Genomic DNA, 12,376 nt, shown 5'->3' with positions numbered 1-12,376 from the left:
AAACTCTAGGGACTGTTCTGCGTGAAAATCCCAGGAGATCGGCTGTTTCTGAGATAATTGTTCTACCTCATCTGGCACCAACAATCGCTCCATGATCAAAGTCACTTAAATTTCTTTCCCCATTCTGATGCTCAGTCTGAAGAGTAACTGAATCTCTTGACCATGTCTTCATGCAATGAGTGTTTGCAACATGATTAGCTGATTAGATTATCATATTAATGAGATGGTGTACAGTAAAATGTGGCCACTAAGTGTGTGTTTAATTTTTTTGTGCCATAGAATTTCACTCAGCTGTTGACATTATTGAGTGTGTATTTAAGTGCTCTTGGTTCAAGCCCTGCCCTGGTACCTTGAGAATAAAAATCCAGGTTGATATTGCAGTGCAATATTGAGTAAGTGTTACACTGGGTGATTGTTTCAATGAAGTGAAGGATTTGTGGGAAGCATACATCAATCCAAGTGATATGGGGCTTTGGAAAACAGTGTTACTGACAGAGAAATTGATTTAGTGGACTGGAGACTAACAGTATTCATGCTGTAGGTGCTTTTTCTTATTTCATATCTCCTTACAATGCTGCCATTTGACTCCTCAAGTCTGTGTTGGCTCACACAGCAATCATATTTCCCACTGATTTTCCAATGATGTATTCTCACCACCTTCCCACTAAATCCCTTTGGTACTTCTACACACTAAGAGGAATCTCAAATGTCCTACCAACCAGCATGGCTTCGGGGTGTGAGAGGAAAACCATGCCACTGGAGGTTGGGACTGAACTCTGATCACAGTGAGGCAGCAGTGCAACATTCTTTGTCTTCTGTCAGTCCGGCTCAAGGGTGGCATCTATCCAGTCCAATTTTCTGTGAGTCTGATATGCCAGCTGAGGCTAACGTGGGAGCTGCAGGCTCCACTGCAAATTCATCAGAGTTGGCTAACAAGAAAAATGGAGGGATTAGACCGATCTTATAGTAGGTCAAAATTCCAGCATGGCATTGTGGGCTGAAGGGCCTGTACGGTGTTGTAGAGTTCTATGCTCTAAGACAAGGAGATGGGTAATCTGGGAGGCAGGGTGCTCCTTCCACTGTTTACTCTGCAATTCTTGATAACATCTGATTGTTGCTGCTCTATGTTCACCAGTCATGTAAGGGTATCACACGGACTCACTGAGGGTGTGGCATACTCTACAAGAAGGAAACCTGGAGTGTGTTTCTGAATCTTTTCCCTCATCTCCATGTTAATCTCTTCCCATCCCAGTGTCTGTTTTGGGAGTACGATATTAGGCACGTGAATGATGGGGTTTACACAAAAGAGTTGACTGAGTGTAACTAGGGCCTTAGTACTGAAGACGTTAGTCTGTGGAAGGATATGTGATGATGGTTTTCTTATTGTTCCAATGAATTTGGAAGATTTTGCAGAGACAAATTTGGTGTTTCTGTCCACTTTCTTAGGGTGTCCACAAACAGTAGTCCAAGTCTCAGAAGCATACTACTATTTGCAATGCTTCTACATAAACACTGCCCCTTGGAATTTTCTCCAGTTATGCTCCTACCTACCTCTTGACAAAAGGGCCACTATTGCCTGGTAGACCATGAATTTTGCAGGTCTGAAGTCTTGGTATTCGGATGCCTTTTCCATCAGCGAGCCACAGGCTGTGCTGACACAAAGATGGCAAGTTTGACTTTCATTTTGGATGTACGTCTTTGCTTACTTAAGATATGTGAATGAAACCACATTTATAGATTCTCACAGTGAACCTTTACTGGCAGAAGGCAATGTATTGGACCTTTGTCTCATGAACATTTGGTAGAAAGCCGTTTCCCTCATTTGCTTCAGTGAGTGAGTTGACGTTGACTTGGGAGTCTGGCTTCTGAATATATGCAGCACCCGTCTCTGAGATTGCACTGTCCTTGGTGCTGAAACATTGGCGTTGTGGGTTGACGAGTTTGCATTGTAAATCAGCAGCTGTCAAATTGATAGACAATTGGAGGGGAGGATAAGAAACTATTAAAATGTGTAGGGAAATGATGCAGCCTCATTTAGCAGCAACGTTCACTGAGACTGGGTGTTTTTCTAAACCAGAAAGTGAATTTCACAGTTTGCACGTTGTCAGTCCAAATTGAAGAGAGTTCTCCACTGATCTGCTGAAAGAGTCAGAGACTTTACTGAATTCCTGAAAAGCCAAGTGCAGTAATTTGTCCTGTTTCCTGCATTTCTTTTGGAGTTGTCTTGTGAAAATGATAACCACTATATTGAAAAAAAATCTGTATGAGGAAATTTTCTATGTTGACTGGGAGGAGGTGGTTAAAGATGATAATGGCAATCTGTGCCATGTATTCCACACATCAGTGATACTGCAGCTGTAAGTTTCTACCACTAGATGGAGATTCATAAACACCAAAGCTGCAAATCCGTTCAATCAAATCTGAGCAGTTTCAAAGCTCTATCCCATGGTGAGTATTCTTGCTAGAATTTAGTTTGGACCTAAACCTAAAAAGTTATCATTTATCTTCAGGCACTACAGTAAAAATATTGCACCAATTGATGGTCCAGAGAGTGTGTAATTGAAGAAAACCAAGCCAGGAAAACCTGTCAAAACATGACAATATGGTGATTGTTGTGATTAATGTCCAGAGGCCTAGATTGTTAACCTCTAAACATTTAATACATCTCTAATGGTGACCAATGTAAGTATTGGAAAGTACTAAAGACCCGTCAGATTCACTCATGTCCTTCAGTTAAATGTTTAGCCAGGTTGTGGTATAGTTGACCGTCAAACATTGGTATTAAACTGGCCTGAATGATTGCTCATGCTGCTACACTGGGGGAAGGCTGATTAGTACTTTTCCACATATTTCATTGGATGGAAGTCAGTATATTTTTATTTTTCCATTTTAATCTATTTATTTGTTTATTTTGTTTTTATTTAGAGATACAGCCAGGAATAGGCTACGCTGTCCTAAATTAAACTGGCAAACATAATTCCCATTCAAAAAAGAAATCTTGAGCTGTCGGTTATCATTTCAAAGTGGAGATTCTGTTCTTGGTGGGTTGGTTTTGTCAAGGAATTGAATATATCTGGTTAAGATAGATATTTGGTCAATAGGAGAGCCAAGGTTATAGGGGTCAGGTGTGAAAATAGACCCAAGATCAAATTTGTATCAAACATGAGTGTTAGAGCTGCCTAAGTGGTGTGGGTGGATGGTTGGGTGAGTGGGTGGTGAGAGGGTGCAGTATTCTGCCCCCTATTTCTTAAGTTCTATTGGCCCAGGACTTTGTGGTCAATGCTATTGATGGTCCACCAATCTCTAATATAATTGAATGTGATTCAGGAATATCTGTCCAGTGGGAATGTCTAAAAGTCATCGCAGTAGCTTACAAATGTTTGATCACAAACTCAGATTTTGTGGAGTAACATTGGGAGTTCCCACCATTCCTGCTGAAGTTTTCCTGCGTAATTGTCCATAAAGGACAATTTGTGGATGTTGTGTACTTGGATATTCAGAAGGCCTTTCATAGGGTGCCTCAGATGAAACTGCTTAACAACATCATAAGGTGGGCATTGGGAATAGACCCAAGTGCAAGACACAGACACTGAAGTACTAGGGAGAGGACTAGGTGTATCAAGAAAGCAAGGGAAGTGGGGAAGAAATGACACTGGACAAGACACAGGCCGTGGACAAGACTAGGAGAAAGGGCTTGGGCTAGGACTAGAGTAGGAAAATGGGACCTGGACGAGGAACAAGGAACCTGGACAAGGACTCCAAGCCAGAGACTGGACAGGAACATGGAACCTGGGTCTTGACTCGGGCTCGGACTCTGGATCCAGGCTAGGACTGGACGTGGCAAGGCAACAGGACTGGACGTGGGGGCAGGACATGGGACTCTAGGTCTGGATGAGGACATGAAGCTCAGACTTGGTCTTGATCGAGGGAGAGCAGGAACGCAGAACCTAGGTCCAGGGAGAGCTAAGCAGAAACGGAGAGAGGCGTAGCTGGACACAGACACTAGCCCTGGATGAGACCAGGACTCAGGGCCTAGTCTACAACTTGGACTGGAACCTCCTTGGAGCCTTGGACGCAGACTAGAACCTCCACAGAGCCTTGGACTGGAGCACAAGAACACAGAACACAGAGCCAGGACACCTCCTTGAGTACAGGATGTAGGGCCTGGGCTTTACACAGAGTCAGGACACCTCCTTGGGGAAAGGACATAGGGTCAGGACTCATACACGGACACTAAACACAGAGACACAAAGAGACAGTTCCAAGCTCAACGATAGTTCCTTCTGTTGGCATGGCAAAGCTCCAGTCTCACTCCGGCAGCAAACTTGACAGTGATACAGGCAAGGACACAGGGATGGGTAGCCAGCAGGGCTACAGGCCAGGCTTCATAGAAAATAGGTGCAGGAGTAGGCCATTTGGCCCTTCGAGCCTGCACCGCCATTCAGTATGATCATGGCTGATCATCCAACTCAGAACCCTGTACCTGCTTTCTCTCCATACCCCCTGATCCCTTTAGCCACAAGGGCCATATATAACTTCTTCTTAAGTATAGCCAACGAACCGGCCTCAAATGTTTCCTGTGGCAGGGAATTCCACAGATTCACCACTCTCTGTGTGAAGAAGTTTTTCCTCATCTCGGTCCTAAAAGGCTTCCCCTTTATCCTTAAACTGTGACCCCTCGTTCTGGACTTCCCCAACATTGGAAACAATCTTCCTGCATCTAACCTGTCAAATCCCTTTAGAATTTTATACATTTCAATAAGATTCCCCCCACAATCTTCTAAATTCCAGTGAGTAGATTCAGAGGGAAGGAAGGGAACATTCCAGCCTCAGGGTAACGGCAAAGACAGCCTGACTTACCCAACGGAGGCAAGGACAGGAAGGGACAGATCCCACCATAGGGTGATGTCAAGAACAGCCTGAATTACCCCACAGAGGTGAGGACAGGATACCAACAAGACAAATCAGCAACCACACTCAAACCCAGGGCCATTCATATTCTGGCCCCAATATTAGAATCAGGTGCCTGTGATTAAGCACAACTGAAACAACGGACAGCCAGAAGACCTGGAGTCTGGAGTCCACGGACCAGACGGTGAACCGGAATGTGGATTTCACAGACCGTACCATGACAAACAAGATAAGAGCCCGTGGTATTACAGGAAAGATACTAGCATGGATAGAGGATTGGCTGATTAGCAGGAGGTACAGAGTGGGAATAAGTTCAAAGAGTTGAAATGATAACCTTTTCTGGTTGGCTGCCAGTGACTGGTGGTGTTCCGCAGGGATCTGTGTTAGAACCATTTCTTTTCACATTATATGTTTGTGGACAAAATGAGGATAGACGGGGGTGGCGGGCAGGTAGTGTTGAAGAAGCAGGGAGGCGGTAGAAGAACTTAGACAGATTGGGAGAAAGGGCAAAGAAGTACCAGATAGAATACGGAGTCAGGAATAAATGAGTCAGTGGTGAAGAAAACATGCAGTTTTAGCTTTCATTTCAAGAGGACTAGAATATAAAAGTGAGAGTGTAATGACGAAGCTTTATAAGGCACTAGTAAGGCCTCACTTGGAACATTGTGAGCAGTTTTGGACCCCTTTATCTAAGAAAGGATGTGCTGACATTGGAGAGGGTTCAGAGGAAGTTCACGAGAATGATTCCAGGAAAGAATAGGTTACCATATGAGGAGAATTTTATGGCAAGGACCTGTACTCACTGGAATTTAGAAGAATGAGGAATGACCTCATTGAAACCTGTTGAATATTGAAAGGTCTAAACAGAGCGGATGTGAAGAGGGTGCTTCCTATAGTGGGGGAGTCTAGGACCAGAGGTCACAGCTTCAGAATATAGGTAAAACGATTTAGAATGGAGATGAGGAGTAATTTCTTTAGCCATAGGGTGGTGAATCTGTGGAATTCATTGCCACAGGTGGCTGTGGATCATTGGGTGTATTTAAGGCAGAGGTTGAAATGTTCTTGATTAGTCAGAGCATGAAAGGTTACAGGGAGAAGGCAGGAGAATGAGGTTGAGAAGGAAAGTGGATTAGACATGATGAAATGGCAGAGCAAACTCGATGGGACAGATGACCTAATTCTGTTCCTATGTCTTATGGTCTTATCTTAAGAAATTGTATACAAATGTGGAAGTTCTGGAGCTACAGTCCATGATTCTGGTAGATTTCCTGATGATGTTTTATTGTCTGAAGATTGTATTTTATTATTTAACAATAAGAGGCTATTGTTTAAGGATCAATGGCCCTTTTAAACTGTGACATATTATTGCTTTCACAGTAAAGTTGGGAATAGTTATTCATTACTCTCTTCAATTTATGCCTCTTCTTCACTTTGTTTTGTTGATGCCATAACCTGTTATCATCTCTGAGGCTATAAATGTCCACCAGCTCTGCACCTATATCATTCTTCACATCCTGAGGGAACTTCACTTTATCCAGACTTTATGTGTACAGGTTCACATATTATCAACTGGGGAAGTTCTGATTTCTGCAATGAAAGTGCTCAGATAGAGTCCTGTGCAGAAGTCTTTAGGCACATATACATACATAGCTAGGCTGCCTAAGGCTTTTGCACAGTACTGTCATTTTCAACATGGAGAGAAGAGTGAGTTTGTAAATCTGGGGGGAGCAAAGGATATTGGAAATAGCGAGGGTGGAGTACCATGTGAGGGGTGTGGGACAGGTCGCATAGGAGAAGTGCCAGGAGCAGGGTTGGCATGGGGGCAGACAGACCCAGCCCTGAGACACCAGGCAAGGTCACTTTATTCCAAACAATTGGTTTATTGATCATTACAGAATGTATCTCTGGTACTTCCCACTCCCTCCCCCTCCCTTCTTTTCCCAACCATAATTCCCACCTCCCTGTCCCTCTTCCCACTCTCAGTCCACAATAGAGACCCATATGAGAATCAGGTTTATCATCACTCACATATGTCATGAAACTAGTTTTTTTTTGTGGCAGCAGTACAGTGCAATACTTAAAATTATTACAGTACTGTGCGAAAGCTTTGCTCCCACCACATTTACAAACTTGCTCTTCAGTGTAAGTTGACAAATACAATACTGTGCCAAAGTCCTTTGCAGAGGACTGTACATTAATGTTCAGTACAGTGGAGTAGTGAGCCGTTTGACCTTGCCAGTATTAATGATATTCTCATGCCTCTTTAATCATCTTATGTCTGTTTCTATTCCCTCTGCTCACGTGTTAACCTGCCTTCCCCTTATATACATGTATACTATTCACCACAGTAGTTTCTTATGATAGCAAGTTCCTGTTACTCTGAAAAAAAAAACAAATATTCAAAAATGATTTTATTCCAAGTGTTGGACTAAGTCAGTAAGATAATAAATAATGATTTGCCACTGACCCAAATGTATACTTCAAATAGAAAAACTGTATGAACCAGAGCTCATTGTGAGAAAGCAGAACCCTGCCATGTTACTCTGATTCCATGGTAACTGAAATTTCGCCGAGCTACCTGACTAATAACTTGTATTGATAAGTTATTTTGAGAAAGGACTATAGTGGAAAACAGCAAGGCAGTAGATGTGAATTTAATGGATTACCTGGCTCCAGGCCTGAGTGCACTGCATGGTCAAACATACGGAATCATTAAACAGCTTAGTGCATTTCAGCAGAAATTTTGCATTGCTTAATCCTCAGGTCTTAAAGTCCGCTGCTTTCTTCATGAAATACTCCAGAAAGAAACCATTCAGCACTCCAATGCTCGGGGAAGTCCCATCTGAATTATCCACTTTCTTGGTCTTGTGCCATATCCCTGCAAGTAGAGTGGATTCTAGTTAACTCGGGCGCATCGTGCTCAATATGGTGGCTGCCACAATCACTGAAATTTCATGGATATGACTAAATGGAAAAAGAAGATAAAGGATTGTTTAACATGGTAACAACATATCTATTTAAAGTAATTACAGTACAAATTAGAACACTATCAGAATCTCTACAGTACTATAAGCCTGTGTATTAGTTCAGAATAGTCATCGACAGAGGTATTCATCTGCCATGTTCTTTTGTAAGTGAATAAAATCAGTAGAGATATCCAGTACCGATAATGGACTAGCTTTAGACAACTATTTTAAATGATTGCATCCTCCAAATCTTAAGTTTCATTGTAACATTCAAGACGGTTGTTGATACCTTCATAATTCCTAACCTGTTGAAGTAGTGAAATCATTTAATTTCATTCCTGGTCGCTTCTGGGGTACCCAAGCCTGAATGCTTGAAACCATAGTGAGTGAAATGGTTCTGAACTGTTTTACTCCTTATTTCTTACCCAATGACCAGTATCAAAAATCACTATTTTTTTTAACTCAAACACATGCAACTGACACTATTAAAAACCTGATCATTCTAAGCACAGAGCAGTGTCTAATGCCACACAGGTGCATAACCAGATCAAGACCAGACTATGTAACTGTTTCTTCCCCAAAGCCATCAGACTCCTCAATACCCCGAGTCTGGACTGACACCAACTTACTGCCCTCTACTGTGCCTATTGTCTTGTTTATTATTTATTGTAATGCATGCACTGTTTTGTGCACTTTATGCAGTCCTGGGTAGGTCTGTAGTCTAGTGTAGTTTTTTATCTGTGCTGCTTTACGTAGTTCAGTGTAGTTTTTGTACTGCTTCATGTAGCACCATGGTCCTGAAAAACGTTGTCTCATTTTTACTGTGTACTGTACCAGCAGTTATGGTTGAAATGACAATAAAAAGTGACTTGACTTGACTTGATAAAACTGACACTAGTTACAAACTATTCAGCAATGGCCTCCTGTCCAACTAAGTGGCATGGTGTCTAAAATAAGTGAAGGGAATCCTGGCTATTTACTTGATTTTGTTTTTGATCATTATGAGATGTCCCAATTAAACAGCTGGCCTGATTAGCCAATAGCTCAATAAACTGGAATTCACTGTAATTGCGTAAACTCCCTTGGAAAGTTACCATCGAGGCTTCGTTCACCACAGTTTCAAACTTTTTAAGATCACAAGTATGCTTTTAGATAATTTCAAACCAGTGTTCAGCATTGCTGCATTACTTGCACCTGCTGAGAGAACAAATAAGATTTCCTCCAAATACATTCGTTCTCTTTTCCCTAGGTTGTGGTGTAGCAAAACTGGGAGAGAATACTTTAGAATGTCTTAAAATTAATGCACCATCAATAACTCACTCTGAGACGTAAAGGCGAGATATCGGCTTTTATTGACTGGAAGAAGGAACCAGCAGTGAGTGACCACCATACTACATCCTGGAGACTGAAAGGCCTGGCCCAGGCTAAGATCGCCTTTATACAGGGGTCTGTGGGAGGAGCCACAGGAGCAGTCAGCAGCAGGCGTGTCTAGACAGGCACATGTAGTTCACCACAGTGTTACTCTGGATTTCCAGCATCTGCAGAATCTCTTGTATCTATAATACTTTAGAAACTCATCTTTGGTCACCTATGCTAAACATTAGAGAGGATCCACTGCTGGCTTTATTTGCTCTATGTACAAATGTTTCTATTGAATTAATGGATGTTTATTTTTACCGTGTCCACTAGGTGGATCTCACCAACAAGGCATTTCTTTTCATATTCAAAGGATAACATTGTTAATTGAATGATAAAATTTATATGAAGAATAAAACTCACAACCATGGTAAACATCCTTTTGTTCACCAGTGATTTCTGGAGCTGCTTTCCTGTTTCAAATTAAATCATAATTTCCAGCAGAAAACACTAAAATCAGAATCTGAAGTAAAATTACAAAAAATACAGCATTCAAAAGGGAAAGTTAGCAAGACATTGAAGAGCTTTACAAAAAAAAAAGTACCCTGAGCCAGGGATGCTTACGTATTATTGGAAAACTGATATTTTAGCAAAATTAATATATTGGCTTATGTCTGTGGGCAGCCTAACCTAGCATAATGCTGTACAATTTCCTTCCTTTCTCTTTGCCCTACCTTCACTGATAATTGATCTGGAATGCCAGGTTTTCACTTCTGGAGGCGGATTATATAATGGCTGCAAGTTATGAGAGAGGAGGATGCCCAGTTAGTGCTCAGTGCACTTTGCTTCTGATTTCAAAAGTTGTGGATCACCCCAGAGAGCTGAGCACAAGTATCCAGGCTGACAATCCAAAGCAGCATTGAAGGAGTGTTACAGTAGTTCTCGATCTCCGGCAATAAGGTGCAAACATCCACTGTAAGACCAGCAACTATCTCCTCTTACCCTGCCTTTAGAAGGACTCCATTCCACTCTTCAAGTTTCTCTGTATTCACACTGATGACAAAAGTTATCACACTGGTGCTGTTAAGATTTCTTCCTTTCCCCCAACCTCACATTCTCCACTATTTCCCATACTTTCCAAATCTTCTGCAGATCATCCTCCATAATCTTTTGCCACATCCAAGAGAACTCCTCGACCGGACATCATCCCCTCCCCTCACCTTTCAGCGTCTGAATGGACAATTCCATGTGTGAAGCCCTTGTCCATTCTCCCATCTCCAACAACCATAACCCTCTCCGTGGCACAGTTCTATGCAGATACAGGACACAACATCCCTGCCCACTGTCCCAGCATTCAGTCCCATTCTAATTCAGTGTAATGCATCAGGTACGTATGATGTGGCTTCCTTAACAAAACAAGATCTAATTCAGTGTAATGCATCAGGTACGTATGATGTGGCTTCCTTAACAAAACAAGACTAGGTAATCAACTTGCATAGCAGCTCCATTCACTCTGTATGGGGACCTAAAGCTTTTAGTCACCTGTCATTTTAATTCATATTCACCTCCTCTGACCTCTCCTTCTTTGAGTTCCAGCTCATTTCTTGGACAAGGAACATCACCTCAACATCTGTCTGAGGATATCACCATCCTTGGGACTCATATTGAATAGAATAACTTTAGGTAACTTCTCTATTTTTACTCTCCCTGCAATTTCCTTTTTTTCTTCTCTTCTATCTCCAAATGCTTTTTTCAAAAGTGATTATCACCTTGGCAGCATTGATTTGCAACCTATTGTAGACATTCTTTCTGTTTTATCTAACCTCCTCTTCTCTGCAACCTATTTATTTATTTAGAGACACAGTGTGGAACAGATCTTTCCAGCTCCGTGCACTGTGCTGCCCAACAATACCCCCATTTAACCCTATCCTAACCACAGGACAATTTACAATGACCAATTGACTTACTAACCAGTAGGTCTTTGGAATGTGGGAAGAAACCAGAACACCCGAAGGAAACTCACACGGTTCATGGGGAGAACATGCAAACTCCTTACGGACAGTGCCGGAATTGAACTCTGAACTGCGGAGCGCCCTCGAGCTGTAGTAGTGTCGTGCTAACCGTCACGCTACCGCGGCACTTAATGTGATCGTTCTCTCACTTTTATGGGCACAACCCTTCCCACCATCAAGGACACCATCCAAAGGCAGCATCTATCATAAAGGACCCTCACCACTCAGGACGTGCCCTCTTCTCATTACTACTGTCCAGGGATGAGGTAAAGAATCCTGAAGGCCCACACTTAACAACATAGGAACAGTTTCTTCCCTTCTGCCAAGAGGTGTCTGAACGGTTCATGAACATTACTTCACTTTTCCCTTTTGCACTATTTAGTTATTTTCCTTGTAACTTAGTAATTCTGCCACAAAACTACAAAATTCACAATATATGGTTATAATAAACTTGATTCCAATTCTGATTCTTTCCCAATTTTGAGAAGGGTCCTTGATCCAAAATTTAGATTGTGTTCCTCATCCAAAGCTGCCTGATGCATTGCACTCTTCCAGAATTGTTTGCTTTGTTAAAAATTTCAACCTCTGCAGCTTTTGACCCTGATTGCTACATTGCTGCAGCTTGATACTTCAAACAGGATGCTAAGCTAAAGTCCTGTGTGCTCTTCAATGGATGTAAAAGGTCCCATGCCATTACTTAAAAGAGCAAAGGAATTTCGTTTTTGCTTCAAAAGGTTGAAAGGGCCATGTTCCCGTTTTATGCTTGTTAGGGGCTTGCTGTGCAGAAATTGATTGCCATTTTCCTTGCTTTCCAATAGTAGTTATATTTCAAAGGTTCTTTGTTGACTGTGAAATATTCTGTGATGGCCTGAAAGGTGAAAGAGGATGGCAATGCATGAAATAAGGAGTGAGAGGTATTAGAAAATTAAAATATAAGAACTTAAAGGATACATCAACAAGTTGATTAAATAATGGGAAACTCCACATCATAATTAATTATCAACTCCACATACTTGTTTATGTATTTCTGTGTATTAATGTATCAATATCAGTACCACTACACCAATGTATTACAGTGCATGTGAGTGGGTATAATATACAGCAAAGTCCCACTCAACTCTCTTCAACCCA

The sequence above is a fragment of the Hypanus sabinus genome, chromosome 20 (genome assembly GCF_030144855.1).
Source record: "Hypanus sabinus isolate sHypSab1 chromosome 20, sHypSab1.hap1, whole genome shotgun sequence".
NCBI classification, from domain to species: domain Eukaryota; kingdom Metazoa; phylum Chordata; class Chondrichthyes; order Myliobatiformes; family Dasyatidae; genus Hypanus; species Hypanus sabinus.
This window is presented reverse-complemented; position numbering follows the sequence as displayed.